This window comes from Oncorhynchus nerka, linkage group LG20 (genome assembly GCF_034236695.1).
Source record: "Oncorhynchus nerka isolate Pitt River linkage group LG20, Oner_Uvic_2.0, whole genome shotgun sequence".
NCBI lineage: Eukaryota > Metazoa > Chordata > Actinopteri > Salmoniformes > Salmonidae > Oncorhynchus > Oncorhynchus nerka.
This window is the reverse complement of record NC_088415.1, coordinates 7,645,115-7,658,435: the sequence shown is the minus strand read 5'-3', so window position 1 is coordinate 7,658,435 and position 13,321 is coordinate 7,645,115. Positions and strand designations below refer to the sequence as shown.

The 13,321-nt window shown below is 42.1% G+C and overlaps 1 long non-coding RNA gene and 1 pseudogene across 1 annotated transcript; one reads left to right on the top strand and one right to left on the bottom strand.

Moving 5' to 3' along the window:
* The first annotated feature begins 1,005 nt into the window (after positions 1 to 1,005).
* LOC135562762 (aerolysin-like protein) lies at positions 1,006 to 3,425 on the top strand (annotated as a pseudogene).
* Positions 3,426 to 11,219: 7,794 nt separating this feature from the next.
* On the bottom strand, positions 11,220 to 12,906 carry LOC135563141 (uncharacterized). The gene is made up of 2 exons (XR_010460298.1): positions 12,820 to 12,906; positions 11,220 to 11,371 (listed from the first exon to the last, which is right to left on the bottom strand). It is a non-coding gene; the product is annotated as an uncharacterized LOC135563141 (long non-coding RNA).
* Between the last annotated feature and the right edge of the window lie 415 nt (positions 12,907 to 13,321).

Here is a 13,321-nt window from a genome sequence, read left to right as displayed (position 1 = left end):
GAGTGGCTAAACACAGGTTTCTCTAGCTAGCTCTGCTGATCCTGTGTAATATGTGTTCAGGTGAGTGGCTAAACACAGGTTTCTCTAGCTAGCTCTGCTGATCCTGTGTAATGTGTTCAGGTGAGTGACTAAACACAGGTTTCTCTAGCTAGCTCTGCTGATCCTGTGTAATATGTGTTCAGGTTAGTGACTAAACACAGGTTTCTCTAGCTAGCTCTAATGATCCTGTGTAATGTGTTCAGGTGAGTGGCTAAACACAGGTTTCTCTAGCTAGCTCTGCTGATACTGTGTAATATATGTTCAGGTCAGTTTTAATTGGACAGGTACTTTAAAAGCTTGACAGACCCTGTTCTATATTAGACAGTGTCATAATATATTAATGCATACCTGTGAATACTGCAGACTGTGTTAATGAATATTGTTTTATATTAATACAATTCAGTCTTTATTCTTTCAGATATTTCAGAGGCAACTTTGTTTGGAGAGATTAGTTCCAGCACCATAAACAACTCATATTCTGATGTAGAATCTGTAAGATTTGTTCTCATCATTATTCATGAGAATTTGTAATTATAACAACATCAGAATTCATTTTAGAATTCATTTCACAATATATTAATGCATACCTCTTAATACTGCAGCCTGTGTTAATGAATATTGTTATATATTGTTATATACATATTAATGGATATTGACGTGCTCACTTACACAACAATATGTTGCATTACACATAATTCACCAAGTTGATCAGGAAGAAACAGCAAGAGGTAGAGTGGGAGGTGCTGGTAGTAGGAGAGGGACTCCATGGTGTTGATCAGGAAGAAACAGCAGGAGGTAGAGTGGGAGGTGCTGGGAGTAGGAGAGGGACTCCATGGTGTTGATCAGGAGAAACACCAGGAGGTAGAGTGGGGAGGTGCTGGGAGTAGGAGAGGGACTCCATGGTGTTGATCAGGAGAAACAGCAGGAGGTAGAGTGGGGAGGTGCTGGGAGTATGAGAGGGACTCCATGGTGTTGATCAGGAAGAAACAGCAGGAGGTGGAGTGGGAGGTGCTGGGAGTAGGAGAGGGACTCTATGGATTTGATCAGGAGAAACAGCAGGAGGTAGAGTGGGGAGGTGCTGGGAGTAGGAGAGTTACTCCATGGTGTTGATCAGGAAGAAACAGCAGGAGGTAGAGTGGGAGGTGCTGGGAGTAGGAGAGGGACTCCATGGTGTTGATCAGGAAGAAACAGCAGGAGGTAGAGTGGGAGGTGCTGGGAGTAGGAGAGGGACTCCATGGTGTTGATCAAGAAGAAACAGCAGGATGTAGAGTGGGAGGTGCTGGGAGAAGGAGAGGGGCTCTATGGTGTTGAAGAGGGGAGAGGTGCTGGGAGTAGGAGAGGGGCTCCATGGTGTTGAAGAGGGGAGAGGTGCTGGGAATAGGTGAGGGACTCCATGGCTTTGAATGTCTGAATCAGAGCTCCTTTGATTTGGAGGCTTCATAAATTGATCCGTACAAATTTGTACTTCAGGTTACGTGACGCAACCAGACTGCAGTTGATCGGTGGTAGAGGAGGCAGTTCATTTGAATTCCACGGCATGGACAACGGTGCCACCCTCAAGAAGATGGGAGTGGCGGTGGAAGGCTGGCGGGTCAAAGCTGTGTGGGAGGAGCTAGTGGACAGGCGCGTTGCGACCTTTGGAGATGCGAACACTTTCAATGAGTTTGAGTTGTACCTCGGCGAGCGCATCACCAAGCTGTCTCTGTGGGGTAACGGCGCCGGCACATGTCTGGGTACCATCAAGTTCACGCCGAGTAAGAATCGGCAGTTCTTTGAAAAAATTATCAGCTGGCCACTGAAGTACTGAGGAGTACACCGTAGATGTGGGGTCCGGATTCTACCTGGGGCTGCAGGGCAGGTCTGGCTCGGACATTGAATGCATGGGCTTACTCTTCATCAACACCATCAAGTCGTCCGTGCTGACCGACATGGAGTAGGGAGGAGGTAGTGGTGAAGAGAGGGAGGGAGGGAGGGGAGGAGGTAGAGGTGGAGAGAGGGAGGGCTGATGCTCTAACATTAAGGGGGCTGTCCACTTTAAAACATGTAATCCAATATGGGGGTTGACCTTCATCAGGGATCTCATTTCTAGGACAGTCATGCCTTATGTTTAATTGGTTTAATTGGCCTTGGTCAGTAAAATAGCAACAGCACCTTTTTATTTTTATTTTTTAAAACCTTTACACATAAGCATCAGGCCAAGATAGCACACGTTATTATTGTTGGCTTTCTAAAAATGTATTTATCAGTTCCTCACTGATGATTAGTTCTTACATTGTCTTTGTCTTGTTTGAACAACTTGTATCTTTGTGTGTTGATTTTAGGTGACCCCAGAATATGTGACATCTGTGTCTCACCAGAACGACACCTCATTGGTTCAAGAAGAGTCCATTACATACAGCAAGACCCTGACCAAGACTTCCTCCTGGTCTGTCAGCAACAAGATAGAATCCACCTTGAATGTGTCGGTCAAAGCAGGGATCCCGGATCTGGTCGAGGTGACATCAGGGTTCTGCTTGACCGTGGGAGTGGAGCAATCCACCAGCCTGCAGAAGACAGAGACCATAACAGAATCAGATACCATCAACCTGAAGATCCCTCCAGGGAAGACCATGGATGTTGAGATCACAGTGGGGAAAGCAAATATCGACCTCGACTACAGGGCCAAAGTGAAAGTCACCTGCATGAATGGCAGTCAGCTGGTCTTCCCATCCAAAGGCATCTACACTGGTGTGGCTTACACTTCATTGACGTTATCCACAAAGGAGAGATGAGTCAAGTGTGACTTTATGACTAAAAAGTGCAGTGATAGAAATTGACACCATGACTGATTCTTTGTGCCTTTCTGTTGTCTTTGAGTGCTTCTAATTGGACCCAGTTTTCTTCATCAGCAGAGGGTATAACAATAGGTGGATCTTTCCTACAATCCGGTGCCTTTTGTGTCCAATGATATTTTAATAACACAACATTCATTTCAAAATGTTTTATGGTTAGACCCCCATTTACCATAAACACAATGTTATCTAACAATAACTTAATTTCAGAAAGAATTTGTCTTGTGTGTTTGCCATATCTTGTTATGGGATTTTTATCGATAATGACTAAACGAGGTATACTGCACTATAACAAGAACTATAACAAGAACAAGAATTCTACCCTGTCTTTCTTGTAGTATTAAATAATGTTTGTCCATTAGGAACGGGTTATATGGCATGTACCTAGGAAGAAAGGAATGTATGTGGAGATAAGAGAGGACAGGGAGAGCTCCTCCAGAGTTATGGTGTCTGGGGGAGCCTGGAACGGTCAGCTGAGGGGTTATAAACTGTGGTTAGACTCATGGATTTTCACATGTTTGTGTGTATGTATGTGCGTAGTTTAGAAATTATATAAGAAGGACTGTAATTGTGAAAACTTTGGAGCTCTCGCAAATAAATTGGGACCTGATCAATTGTGAGCTGGGAATTCTGTCTGTTTCATTGAAGACCAGAACTTTATAACCTCAGGGTATCAGACAGATACAGATCATTGGAGTTTATGAACACTGAATAAATAATTACTTGACATATCTCCAGTTAAATTTCAATTTCCATTGGATATACTATTCACAAATATTGTCGTTACGTTGATCTCTTTCTAACAAATGGTTTATTATGATTAACACACGCAGTCCCTCAAACACGCGTACATTCACATCTGTTAACAGACTCGTATTGTGACTGCTAAATACTGCACAATTTAAACACTTGCCTCAATCCCCCTAACCCAAAAGACGTGTAAATATTGGACTATATATTGTCTAGAATACCAGCAGCATCTCAGCTGCAACTAACAGCATTTCTGTTGCAAATCCTGTCACTATGGGGCAGCAGGTAGCCTAGTGGTTAGAGCATTGGGTCTTTAACTGAAAAGTTGCTATATCAAATCCCTGAGATGACAAGGTATAACTCTGTTCTGCCCCTGAACAAGGCAGTTAACACACTGTTCCTAGGCAGTCATTGTCGATAACAATTCGTTCTTAACTGACTTGCCTAGTTAAATGAAGGTCAAATATTTTTTTAAATTTGGAACTCAAAATAAAGTCAAACAAGTTGAGCTGAGTTTGTGTCTACAGATGATCTACTCCACATTCAACTATGTATCAACTGATGAGCATGTTCAGTTCAATTACTAACACTAGTAACTCTGTAGTTATTCAGTGGGACTATCTAAATGATTAACTAGGCAAGTCAGTTAAGAAAACATTTCTTACAATGACGGCCTACCAAAAGGGATGGTGCTTAAAAATGGCGATTAAAAATATAAAATATAGAACCAAATAGACTTCACAAAGCAGCCAAAACTGTCAGTAAGAGTGTCCATGATTGAGTTTTTGAATCGATTAAGATAGATAACGTGAAAGACTTTAAATTAATATTTAATTACTCAACACATCCAAATGTGCAAATCCTGGAATTAATTAAATTACCTTTTGACACTGCAGCACCTGTGGGAATACTCTGAACAATAATATATATCACCATGTAAAGTGTTGGTCCCACTGCATCACCTGGGGGAATATACTGAACAGTAATATATATCACCATGTAAAGTGTTGGTCCCACTGCAGCACCTGGGGGGAATATCACCATGTAAAACATCGCCTGGGGAATACACTGAACAATAATATATATCACCATGTAAAGTGTTGGTCCCACTGCATCACCTGGGGGAATATACTGAACAATAATATATATCACCATGTAAAGTGTTGGTCCCACTGCATCACCTGGGGAATACACTGAACAATAATATATATCACCATGTAAAGTGTTGGTCCCACTGCATCACCTGGGGGAATATACTGAACAATAATATATATCACCATGTAAAGTGTTGGTCCCACTGCATCACCTGGGGGAATACACTGAACAATAATATATATCACCATGTAAAGTGTTGGTCCCACTGCATCACCTGGGGGAATATACTGAACAATAATATATATCACCATGTAAAGTGTTGGTCCCACTGCATCACCTGGGGGAATACACTGAACAATAATATATATCACCATGTAAAGTGTTGGTCCCATCACCTGGGGCTGAACAATAATATATATCACCATGGGGTCCCACTGCATCACCTGGGGAATACACTGAACAATAATATATATCACCATGTAAAGTGTTGGTCCCTTGCAGCACCTGGGGGAATATACTGAACAATAATATATATCACCATGTAAAGTGTTGGTCCCACTGCATCACCTGGGGGAATATACTGAACACTGTCGCTGTTATGCATTTTCCCTTTGCCAAGATAATCCATCCACCTGACAGGTGTGACATATCAAGAAGCTCATTAAACAGTATGATCATTACACAGGTGAACCTTGTGCTGGGGACAATAAATGGCCACTCTAAAATGTGCAGTTTTGTCACAGAATACAATGCCACAGATATATGATGTTGAGGAAGAGTGCCATTGGCATGCTGAATGCAGGTATTTTCACGAGAGCTGTTGCCAGGGAATTTTTCTACCATGTCATTGTAGAGAATTTGTCACTATGTCCAACCAGCCTCACAACTGCAAACCATGTCTATGGTGTCATGTGGGCACGGGGTTTGTTGATGTCAATATTGTGAACAGAGTTCCCCATGGTGGCGGTGTGATTATGTCATGGGCAGGCATGAACTAGGGACAACAAGTACAATTGCACTTCATTGATGGCAATTTGAATGCACAGGGATAAAGTGATGAGATCCTGAGGCCCATTAAAGTGTTGGTCGTGCCATTTATCCGCCTGCATCAACTCACGTTTCAGCATTCGGGCTCCCAAGTGGAGCAGCTTTCTAGGGCACTGCAGCTCAGTGCAAGAGGTGTCACTACAGTCCCTGGTTCGAATCCAGGCTGTATCACATCCAGCCCTGATTGGGAGTCCTATAGGGTGGCGCACAATTAGCCCAGCATCGTCCGGGTTAGGCCATCATTGTAAATAAGAATTTAACTGTTCTTAACTTCCTAGTAACATAAAGGTTAAATAAAAAATAAATACAAATATGATCATCCATGGCCTCATGTCGCAATGATCCGTACACAACTCCTGGCATCTGAAAATGTCCCTGTTCTTCCATGGCCTTACATACCCACCAGACATGTCACCCATTGTGCATGCTTGGGGTGCTCTGGATTGACATGTACGATAGCGTGTTCCAGCCAATATCCATTAACTTCGCATAGCCGTTGAAGAGTGGGAAAACATTCCACAGGTCACAATCAACAGCCTGATCAACTCTATGTGAAGGAGATACGTCACACTACATAAGGCAAATGGTGGTCACACCAGATACTGACTGGTTGTCTGATCCACTCCCCTACCTTTTTCATTATGTGTCTTTGACCAACAGATGCATATCTGTATTCCCAGTCAAGTGAAATCTATAGATTTGCCTTTTCCTACATTTGTAATGTTGCAGCTGTAATGAATACTCAGGGAGAAAAAGGTGTAGATTCACGTGTAGAGCGTGGCAGGTGTTTATTTCGCCTTTGCAGAGGGCAGGAATCGTGGTCGCAGGCCATGGTCATATACAGGTAGGCAAACAGGCAGATGAATCAAAACTAGGTTTGAAGGCTATAACAAGTTCTGACAAACGAGCTAGGAAAAGGCTTAGTAGAGTCAAAATGAACATTTCCTCACAAAGGCACAAACAGAATGAACTGAACTAAATAAGGAGCTGATGAGACCAGGTCAGTAACGAACACAGGTGAAATCAATGAACAAAAATGAAAGACAGGGATACGTTCAAGGATACAAAGAAACAGGGCTATGTTCAAGAACACAGTGGCTTCTTAAATGGAAGAAGTTTGGAACCACCAAGACTCTACCAAGAGCTGGCCTCTTAAATGGAAGGCCAAACTGAGCAATCAGGAGAGAAGGGCCTTGGTCAGAGAGGTGACAAGATTCTCTGGTCTCATGAAACCAAGATTGAACTCTTTGGCCTGAATGTCAAGCATCACGTCTGGAGCAAACCTGGCACCATCCGTACGGTGAAGCATGGTGGTGACAGCATCATGCTGTGGGAATATTTTTCAGCGGCAAGGACTCGGAGACTAGTCAGGATCGAGGGAAAGATGAACATAGCAAAGTACAGAGAGATCCTTGTTGAAAACCCGCTTGAGGACGCTCAGGAACTCAGACTTGGTCAAAGGTTCACATTCCAAAAGTACAACAACCCTAAGCACACAGCCAAGACAACGATTGAGTACCTTTGGGACAAGGCTCTGAATGTCCTTGAGTTGCCCAGCCAGAGCCTGGTCTTGAATCTGATCGAACATCTCTGAAGAGACCTGAAAATAGTTGTGTAGCAACTCTCCACATCCAACCTGACAGAGCTTGAGAAGAATGGGAGAAACTCCACAAATGCATGAGTGTTAAGCTTGTAACAAGAAGATTCGAGGCTGTAATCGCCGCCGAAGGTGCTTCAACAAAGTACTGAGTAAAGGGTCTGGATACTTATGTAAATGTCATATTTCAGTTTTTTATAACATTTGCCAAAATTTCTAAAAAGCCGTTTTTGCTTTGTCATTATGTGGTATTGTTTGTAAAAAAAAAAGATTTAATCCATTTTAGAATAATTTAGATTAAGGCTGTAACGTAACGTGAAAAAGTCAATGGGTCTGAATACTTTCCGAATGCACGGTATCTTATCTATTGTGTGTGTGAAATGTAACACATACACTGAGTGCACAAAACATTAAGAACACCTGCTTTTTCCGTGACACAGACTTACCAGGTGAATCAAGGTGAAAGCTATGATCCCTTATTGATGTCAATTGTTAAATCCACTTCAATCAGTGTAGATGAAGGGGAGACAGGCTAAAGAATGATTTTTCAGCCCTGAAACAGTTAAGACATGGGTTTTGTATGTGTGCCATTCAGAGGGTGAATGGGCAAGACAAAATATTTAAGTGCATTTGATCAGGGTATGGTAGTAGGTGCCAAGCACACCGGTATGTGTCAAGAATTGCAACACAGCTGGGTTTTTCATGCTCAACAGTTTCCTGTGTGTGTCAAGAATGGTCCACCAACCAAATGACATTGAACCATCTTGACACAACTGTGGTAACATTAGTCAACATTAGCCAGCAACCCTATGGAACGCTTATGACACCTTGTAGACACCCTGTGTTCTGATTTACAACTGCGACCTGGCCAAGATAAAACAAATCAGTGCGACAAAAACAACAACATAGAGTTACACATGGGATAAACACATGTACAGTCAATAACACAATACAAAAATCTATGGAGAGTGTGTGCAAACGTAGTAAGGTTAATAGGCCATAGTGGCGACATTTTGGAAATTAAACGTTGGGAGTTAAAGATGTGTAGATGATGATGTGCAAGAAACCAGATAGCATAGCGGAGAAGGTATGGTGGGATTCGAAATGGTCAGTGATCTGTTTGTTAACTTGGCTTTCGAAGACCTTAGAAAGGCAGGGTAGGATATATATAGGAGTGTAACAGTTTGGGTCTAGAGTGTCACACCCTTTGAAGAGGGGGATGACCGCAGCAGCTTTCCAATCTTTGGGGATCTCAGACGATACAAAAGAGAGGTTGAAGAGGCTAGTAATAGGTGTTGCAACAATTGTGGCGGATAATTTTAGAAAGAGAGGGTCCACATTGTCTAGCCCGGCTGATTTGTAGGGGACTTTTCATTTGTACTTGTTTTGTGAGTTTCTATTTATTAAAACCTCTTAGGGATAAGTGAGACATCTGCATCCCCCCTAGCCAACAGGAAATGGAAATGCGCAACGCCAAATGCTAATAGTACTCGCTAAAACTCAAACTTTCATTAAAACACACATGCAAGGTACTGAATTAAAGCTACACTCGTTGTGAATCTAGCCAACAAGTCAGATTTTTAAAATGCTTTTCGGCGAAAGCATGAGAAGCTATTATCTGATAGCATGCAACACCCCGAAATACCTGAAGGGGATGTAAACAAAAGAATTAGCATAGCCGGCGCTACACAAAATGCATAAATAAAATATAAAACATTCATTACCTTTGACGTGCTTCTTTGTTGGCACTCCTATATGTCCCATAAACATCACTATTGGGTCTTTTTTTTTCGATTAAATCGGTCCCTATATACCCAAAATATCCATCTATGAAATGTGTGTGATCCAGAAAAAAAACACTGTTTTAAAACGCAACGTCATTTCTTAAAATTTAAAAAGTTGCCTATAAACTTTCACAAAACACTTCAAAATGCTTTTGTAATCCAACTTTAGGTATTAGTAAACGTTAATAATCTATCAAATTGATCACGGGGCGATGTGTATTCAATAGCTCCACGTCTTCAAATCATGGTCGGAAATCTCTCTTCCAAAACATCCTGTCGGAGACCGGAAGGAATGGGGTCTCTCTTCTTCGTTTGACCAAGAAACAATCCCCAGGCAATTGACAAGACAGGCGACATCGTGTGGAAGCTGTAGGACTTGTAATCTCGGAGCCATGTATTTTCCTGTGCCATAGACAATACATGCAAGTGGCGCATTGATATTTTTTCCACTTTTTGGTGATCAGTTTTCCTTGGGCTTTTCGATGAAACACACGTTCTGTTATAGTCACAGCCGTGATTCAACCAGTTTTAGAAACGTCAGAGTGTTTTCTATCCACACATACTAATCATATGCATATACTATATTCCTGGCATGAGTAGCAGGACGCTGAAATGTTGCGCGATTTTTAACAGAATGTTTGAAAAAGTAAGCCATAGCCCTAAGAGGTAATATGTGGAACTCTACTCACGCTGCACCTTGGTCCATTCCTTATGACGAACGTGAAAACAGTGTCCCAGAACTTTTTGGAGTTTGTGCTGCAGGATGCATCATTTCTGTTTGAAAAAGCTAGCCTTTGCTTTCCTAACTGCCTGTGTATATTGGTTCCTAACTTCCCTGAAAAGTTTCACATCGCGGGGGCTATTTGATGCTAATGCAGTACACCACAGGATGTTTTTGTGCTGGTCAAGGGCAGTCAGGTCTGGAGTACCTGTTCCTGGTTCTACATTTTTTGAATGGGGAATGCTTATTTAAGATGGTGAGGAAAGCTCTTTTAAAGAGCAACCAGGCATCCTCTACTGACAGAATGAGGTCAATATCCTTCCAGGATACCCGAGCCAGGTCGATTAGAAAGGCCTGCTCGCTGAAGTGTTTTAGGGAGCGTTTGACAGTGATGATGGGTGATCATTTGACCGCAGACCCATTATGGACACAGACAATGATCGCTGAGATCCCTGTTGAAGACAGCAGAGGTGTATTTGCATGGTAGGTTGGTTAGGATGATAGCTTTGAGATTGCCCGTGTTTCCAGATTTGTGGTTGTACCTGGTAGGTTCATTGATAATTTGTGTGAGATTGACGGCATCTAGCTTAGATTGTAGGATGGCCAGAGTGTTAAGGACAAATTTTTATTTTCAATGGGCAGAACAACAGATTTATACCTTGTCAGCTTGGGGATTCAAATTTGCAACCTTCCGGTTACTAGTCCATCGCTCTAACCACTAGGCTACCCTGCCTAACTGTGCCTTAATATCAAAATATATCACTGACAGTGACAACAACAAAGAACCTGTCACGAATCCCGCCGAAGGTGGTTCCTCTTCCTGTTCGGGCGGCGCTCGGCGTCGCCGGCCTACTAGCTGCCACCGATCCCCCTTTCTGTTTCAGTTTGTTTTGTCTGATTAGTCTCACCTGTTTCTTTTTTGGGTTTTTGATTTGGGCTATTTATTAAATCAGGTATGTCCGCCTGCTTTTGTGCGGGCTTGTTTTTCTGTTCATGTGTGTGTGGATTCTCGTGGACCCTTTCCTCCGGACTGTTTGGTCCTGCTGTTGGGCTGGATTAAGTGATGCACCTTAGTGTTTGGCGTTACCGTTATTTGTTGTCCTGGAATAAACTACCACGATTGAACTACCTCTGCTCTCTGTGCCTGACTCCTCCACCCACTACTCCTAGAAACCATGACAGAACCCCCATACCATCACACCTCCTCCTCCATGCTTCACGGTGGGATCCATACATGCAGAGATCAATTTGAGTCAATTGGAGGTGTACCTGTGGATGTATTTCAAGGCCTATCTTCTAACTAAGTGCCTCTTTGCTTGACATCATGGGAAAATCAAAAGAAATCAGGCAAGACCTCAGATGTACAATTTATTAGTTCTCACATTTTAAAATGATTTCCTTGCAATATAATTTTTATTGTTGCTCTCAATACTCCAGGACATACTCCAGCCTGGCCATTCATTCACAGCCTCGATGCATAAATCCCAGTCCGTAAGCTGCTAAGGTGCTGGAACACAGAGAATAAAAATGTTAGACCTCGACAAGTCTGGTTCATCCTTGGGAGCAATTTCCAAACGCACCACATTCAGCTCTACAAACAATAGTATGCAAGTATAAACACCATGGGACCATGCAGCCATCATACCACTCAGGAAGGAGAAGCGTTCTGTCTCCTAGAGATGAATGTACTTTGGTGTGAAAAGTGCAAATCAATCCCAGAACAACAGCAAAGGACCTTGTGAAGTTGCTGGAGGAACAGGTACAAAAGTATCTGTGTTCACAGTAAAACGAGTCCTATATCAACATAACCTGAAAGGCCGATAAGCAAGGAAGATGCCACTGCTCCAAAATCGTTACAGAAAACCCAGTCTACGGTTTGCAACTGCACATTCTAGAAAAGTCCTCTTGTCTGATGAAACAAAAATAGAACTGTTTGGCCATAATGACCATCGTTATGTTTGGAGGAAAAAGGGGGAGGCTTGCAAACTGAAGAACACCATCCCAACCGTGAAGCACAGGGGTGGCATCATCATGTTGTGGGGGTGCTTTGCTGCAGGAGGGACTGGTGCACATAACAAAATAGATGGCTTCATGAGGAAAGAAATGATGTGGATATATTGAAGCAACGTCTCAAGACATCAGTCAGGAAGTTAAAGCTTGCTCGCAAATGGGTCGTCCAAATGGCCGATGACCCCAAGCATACTTCTAAAGTTGTCGCAAAATGGATTAAGTACAACAAAGTCAAGGTATTGGAGTGGCCATCACAAAGCTATGACCTAAATCCCATAGAGAATTTGTGGGCAGAACTGAAAAAAAGTGTGTGCGAGCAAGGAGGCCTACAAACCTGACTCAGTTACACCAGTTCTGTCAGGAGGAATAGGCCAAAATTCACCCAAATTTTGTGGGAAGCTTTTGGATGGCTGCCCGAAACGTTTGACCAAAGTTCAACAATTTAAAGGCAACGCTACCAAATACTAACTGAGTGTATGTAAACTTCTGACCCACTGGGAATGTGATGAAGGAAATTAAAGCTGAAAGAAATAATTATTTCAACTATTTTTCTGACATTTCACATTCTTAAAATAAAGTGATGATCCTAACTGACCTAAGACGGGGCATTTTTTACTAGGATTAAATGTCAGGAATGATGAAAAACTGCATTTAAATGTGGCTAAGGTGTATGTAAACTTCCGACTTCAACTGTATATATATATATATATATATACATATATATATATATATATATATATATATATGTTTTTTTATGTATAGTAAGTATTCAGACCCCATAACTTTTTGTTACAGCCTTATTCCAAAATAGATTGAAATTGTTTTCCCCCTCATCAGTCTACACACAATAACCTATAATGACAAAGCAAAAACAGGTTTTAGAAATGTTTGCAAAAATATTACAAATGTAAAACTGAAATATAACATTTACATAAGTATTCAGACCTTTTACAGCCTCAAGTCTTCTTGGGTATGGCTCTACAAGTTTGGCACTCCTGTATCTGGGGAGTGTCTCCCATTCTTTACTGTAGATCCTCTCAAGCTCATCTGATTTGTTTTGAAAAGAAGGCGAGGCGAGAGGATGCGAGGATTACGCAATTGACATTCTCCACGTCACAGCAAAAGTTCTCCTTTTGAGTGAGGTAGCTAACAAGTGCCAGCATGGTTAGCCTCTCCATTCAAGCCCTGGTAGCCCGCCGTGACCGTATAGTGGTTAGTACTGTGCGTTGTGGCTGCAGAAACCACGGTTGACAGCCTGTCATGGTAAAAAGGCTCTTTTTCAATGTTTAAAATGTACTACTGTAACTGTGTAATTAAATATGTGGCATTAGCTGAACTGGCTGAAAAAAAACGATGTACAACTTTTAGAATAGCTGTTGTGGTGGTAATCAACAAATGCATGACTGGAAAGAGTAGAGCTGTAAACAAAAGGTTTGCCACAAAACTA